The sequence below is a fragment of the Bos indicus x Bos taurus genome, chromosome 3, assembly GCF_003369695.1.
Source record: "Bos indicus x Bos taurus breed Angus x Brahman F1 hybrid chromosome 3, Bos_hybrid_MaternalHap_v2.0, whole genome shotgun sequence".
NCBI lineage: Eukaryota > Metazoa > Chordata > Mammalia > Artiodactyla > Bovidae > Bos > Bos indicus x Bos taurus.
In genome coordinates, this window is record NC_040078.1 from 23,531,770 (window position 1) to 23,537,769 (window position 6,000).

A 6,000-nucleotide genomic window follows, 5' to 3' on the forward strand; every position below is an offset into this window, starting at 1 on the left:
GTGTCTGACTCTTTGACCCATAGACTGCAGCACACCAGACCTCCCTGTCCATCACCAACTCCCAGAGCTTGCTCAAACAAATGTCCATCGAGCCGGTAACGCCATCCAACCATCCCATCCTCTGTCGTCCCCTTCGCCTCCTGCCTTCAGTCTTTCCCAGCATCAGAGTCTCTTCTAATGAGTCAGTTCTTCGCATCAGGTGGCCAAAGGATTGGAGTTTCAGCTTCAGCATCTGTCCTTCCAATGAGTATTCAGGACTCATTTCCTTTAGGATTGACTGGTCTGATCTCCTTGCAGTCCAATGGACTCAAGAGTCTTCTCTAACACCACAGTTAAAAGCATCAATTCTTTAGTGCTCAGCTTTCTTTATAGTCCAACTCTCACATCCATACATGACTACTGGAAAAACCATAGCTTTGACTAGATGGACATTTGTTGGCAAAGTAATGTCTCTGCTTTTTAATATGCTGTCTAGGTTGGTCATAGCTTTTCTTCTAAGGAGCAAGCGTCTTAATTTCATGGCTGCAGTCACCATCTGCAGTGATTTTGGAGCCCAAAAAATAGTCTGTGACTTTCCATTGTTTCCCCATCTATTTGCATGAAGTGATGGGACCTGATGCCATGATCTTTGTTTTTTGAATGTTGAATTTTAAGCCAACTTTTTCCATCTCCTCTTTCACCTTCATCAAGAGGCTCTTTAGTTCTTCACTTTCTGCCATAAGGGGCTTCCCTCATAGCTTAGTTGGTAAAGAATCTGTCTGCAATGCAGGAAACCCAATTCAATTCCTGGGCTGGGAAGATCCACTGGAGAAGGGATAGGCTACCCACTCCAGTATTTTGGGGCTTCCCTTGTGGCTCAGCTGGTAAAGAATCTGCCTGCAATGCAGGAGACGTGGGTTCCATCCCTGGGTTGGGAAGATCCCCTGGAGAAGGGAAAGGCTACCCACTCCAGTATTCTGGCCTGAGAATTCCATGGACTGTATAGTCTATGGGTTCACAAAGAGTCAGACACGACTGAGCAACCTTCACTCATTCTTTCTCCAGGCAGAGAATAAATAAATGCTCTTGAGGAAAAGCTTCAAGATTTAGCTTGATGCTAAATAGGAAGCATCACAAGACTAAGTTACTTTTCCGTGCATTAAACGGACAGTGGCTCAGGAAGAAGTGCCTTCTAATGGAAATGTAGAATATCTGCTAAAGCAAGAATTGAGATTTGGGATATAACTAATAAAACTGATGGTGCTGTTAACTAAACCATTAATTTACAATGTTATTTCTCTTTAAATTTTGTATAGAGTTAACATATACAGCTATAAAATATTTTGCATATATACTTCTGTATATATATACACACATGTATACATACACACATTACCAAGTTCTTTCATACATTTACTTGTAAAGGCAACCAGTGAGGTGTTTGAAGACAAATATTTGACATTGATACTATATTTTAAACACAGTTGGTATCATATTGGGGTTATCCTGAGAGTGCTATAATTTTATATAAAATATACTTGAGTCTTCATGTTGGGTTTTGAAATGATGTAAAAGAAAAATGAATTTGAGAACTAAGGAATGTCTTGCCCAAGTCTGGTTCTCTGCAGGCTGGCTTCTCAGAGCCTTTCAGATTCTGTCGCAATGAAAATTTGCTCCATGGAGCTGTACTGAGTGGATCTGGGCTGTCCATCATATCCTGTTCCTGCAGCTGGAAGTATAGAAACCTGGTGCTTGATCATGCAGGGACTGTCCAGGGCTTTCCTGGGCATGAAATGCAAGAAGGGAGAGCAGGCCTGGAAGTCTTGGGCTGCTTTATCACACAGCTGGACCGACAGACGTGGACCCCAGGCCATGGTTACACCAGAGGAGGGGCTGGGCTTCCCTGTCATGTAGCTAAAAGGCCTCGCAGCTAAAGGAGGGGCAGGGAGTTCTTTTCTCAGAACGTCATAATTGAACAGTCATCTTTAATGTCTGCACACTTTCCATGATGTGATGGGCACTAGGCAATCTACAAGCCTGTCACTGCTTCTGCTTCCAAGTTCTCCTAATAAACACTCTTAGGCATGCTGTGTGGTGGTTGGGTAATTCACCTCCCTTGGTGACAGCATTTTTCTCTTTTTTTAGGCCAAGCCACGTAGCTTGCAAATCTTAGGTCCCCGGCCAGGGGTCGAATCCAGGCTAGCGACAACAGAAGTGCAGAGTCCTAACCACTGGACTGCCAGGGAATTCCCTGGTGACAGTATTTTTTAAGTGAAATATGAATCAAGTGCTTGCAAAAGTCCTAAAGAGAGATGGTGCATGTGAAGTGTGTGTGTGTGTGCACAAACGTGTGGTTGTGGTGTATATTTGTAGCTGTGTGAATGTGTGTGAAACAGAATGAATATAACTTTTCCTTCTTTTGAAATGGACCTTAACAAAACACATTTGAAATATTTGCACCAGTCAGGTCCCAACTGCAAAGTGTGGGCAAACAATTCAAGAAGGGCTTATTTACCAAAACTGATTATGACATGCGTGTAGGGTTTGGGGGAAGCCTAAGGGGTATGTGGGGTGGGGTGTTGGGGAAGCCTAAGGGGTGGTGCAAAAAGTCCTGGTTATCATCAGCATCTATTACTACTTCAGGTCCAAAGCAGGAGAAGGCTGGGAGAGGTTACTGAAAACTGGAAGGAAGGAGTCCTATAGAATGAGTTAACTCAAGGAAAGCTGTGACTTCTGCCAGGGGCACCATGAGCCCCAGACCCCCTCACTACAAGGAAGCCAAGAAATGAACACCCTGATCTCATTCCCCACCACGCTTCCACCCTGGACTTCCTATTTGCTGAATCCATGTGGAAGTCTGAACATAGAGGAGTCTGTTGGAATTGAACTGTTGATACAGGTCAGCTTCCTGGAGGAGAGATCTTGGTGGAGAAAGATCTCTTAATTCAAGAAGGGCTTAATTCAAGAAGAAAGGAGAAAGGAAGAGAATGGATCTGGAAGGTGAAAACACAATAGTATCCAAAAATTTTCCCTCCAATGATTACATTTTTTATAAGAACATACAATGGAAAATTACTCAGCCTTTAAAAATGAAACAATGCCATTTGCAACAGCATGGATGGACCTAGAGATTGTCACACTGAGTGAAGTCAGAAGGAGAACTGTTGTATGACATCTTTTATATGTGGAATCTAAAATGAAATGACACAAATGAATTTGCGTACGAAACAGAAACAGACTCAGAGAGTGAATTTATGGTTGCTGGGGAGAAGGATGGGAGGGAAGGGTTAGTTAGGGTGTTTGGGATGGTCATGTATACACTGCTATACTTAAAATGGTAACCAACAAGGACCTACTGTCTAGCACGTGGAACTCCACTGAACGTTACGTGACAGCCTGGATGGAAGGGGAATTCGGCGAGAATGAATACACGTGTATGTATGGCTGAATCCCTTCGCTCTTCACCTGAAACTATCACATTGTTAATTGGCTATATATGTTAGTTGCTCAGTCATGTCCAGGTCTTTGTGATCCCTTGGGCTGTAGCTCATCACACTCCTCTGTCCGCGGGATTCTGCAGGCAAGAATACTGGAGTGGGTTGCCATTTCCTTCTCCAGTGGACCTTCCCAACCCAGGTCTCCCGCAATACAAAATAAAAAGTTAGAAGAAGAATATATATTTATTGCTCATGTAGAAGCTGATTTCCTGGTAATTGAATTAATTACCATGTTCCAATGATAACATCTCTAAAATACTTCTACTGACAGCCTGCCATTGACATATGAAGGCAAGAGACACAAAGTAAAAAAATCATGTATTGACAATTGTAACTTAACTTCTTTTCCTGATCAACTAGTGTATTTCTTCACCACTTTGTCTTTGAGTTAGGGTGGATAAATTATGATGCTGTCACTCTATTGGAATAGTACCCAGAAATGAAAAAGAACAACACGCAGCAATATGAAGAGCTGTCACTGACTTAATGTTGAACAAAATAAGCCAGACATGAAAAATACATTCTGTATGATTCCATAATATAAGTCAGAAAAGCAAACAGCTCCTAAGGATCTGAATAGTGGGTACTTTGGAGGGACAGGGGTCTTGGCTGAGAAGATGGTAAGAAAAGTCTATTTTGGAGACTGGAAATACCTTGACTTTGGTGGCGATTTCATGAATGTATACATATATAATATTTTATGTAAAATTTAAGATTAGTGAATTTTACTATGGTGAGTTATACTTTAGTAAAATGTATCTACAATACTGATAGAAATGTATAAACACCTAGTATAAATATTATATAACTATGATTTTACATTACAAAATTATAAAACATTAATATTTTCGATTTTACAGTATATGCCTATAGTTCCTCACTAATTCCATTTGCTTCCCTTTCTTCCTCCCTCCTTCCTTTTTCAATTACTGGTTTTCATTAATTTAATTTGTGGAGATTATTTCATGGTGAACAACATTGTTATTTACAATAGATACTCCATGAAGTAAATATAGTTTCAAATTCAGTTATATAAATTGTGGAACTGCAGAACTGCAAAATGACTTAAGTGAGCAAGGCAAGCCAGCTGTTGACTAGTGGGCAGGAGTTCTGGATAATTAATACTTGGCTGCTGTTTGCACTGTCTAGTGCCAGGTTATGGTTTCAGTGTGTCTCCCTCTGATACCCTCTTGCAACACCTACCGTCTTACTTGGGTTTCTCTTACCTTGGGCGTGGGGTATCTCTTCACGGCTGCTCCAGGAAAGTGCAGCCACTGCTCCTTACCTTGGATGAGGGCTATCTCCTCACCGCCGCCCCTCCTGACCTTGAACGTGGAATAGCTCCTCTAGGCCCTCCTGTGCCCGCGCAACCACCACTCCTTGGATGTGGGGTTGCTCAGAAAACTAGTCAAACTAATCACACTAGGACCACAGCCTTGTCTAACTCAATGAAACTAAGCCATGCCCGTGGGGCCACCCAAGATGGGCGGGTCATGGTGGAGAGATCTGACAGAATGTGGTCCACTGGAGAAGGGAATGGCAAACCACTTCAGTATTCTTGCCTTGAGAACCCCATAAACAGTATGAAAAGGCAAAATGATAGGATACTGAAAGAGGAACTCCCCAGGTCAGTAGGTGCCCAATATGCTACTGGAGATCAGTGGAGAAATAACTGCAGAAAGAATGAAGGGATGGAGCCAAAACAAAAATAATACCCAGTTGTGGATGTGACTGGTGATAGAAGCAAGGTCCGATGCTATAAAGAGCAATATTGCATAGGAACCTGGAATGTCAGGTCCATGAATCAAGGCAAATTGGAAGTGGTCAAACAGGAGATGGTAAGAGTGAACGTCAACATTCTAGGAATCAGTGAGCTAAAATGGACTGGAATGGGTGAATTTAACTCAGATGACCATTATATCTACTACTGCTGGCAGAAATCCCTTAGAAGAAATGGAGTAGCCATCATGGTCAACAAAAGAGTCCGAAATGCAGTACTTGGATGCAATCTCAAAAATGACGGAATGATCTCTGTTCGTTTTAAAGGCAAACCATTCAATATCACAATAATCCAAGTCTATGCCCCAACCAGTAACGCTGAAGAAGCTGAAGTTGAATGGTTCTATGAAGACCTATAAGTCTTTTAGAACTAACACCCAAAAAAGATGTCCTTTTCATTATAGGGGACTGGAATGCAAAAGTAGGAAGTCAAGAAACACCTGGAGTAACAGGCAAATTTGGCCTTGGAATATGGAATGAAGCAGGGCAAAGACTAATAGAGTCTTGCCAAGAAAACGCACTGGTCATAGCAAATACCCTCTTCCAACAACACAAGAGAAGACTCTACACATGGACATCACCAGATGGTCAACATCGAAATCAGATTGATTATGTTATTTGCAGCCAAAGATGGAGAAGCTCTATACAGTCAACAAACACAAGACTGGGAGCTGACTGTGGCTCAGACAATGAACTCCTTATTACCAAATTCAGACTGAAATTGAAGAAAGTAGGGAAAACCACT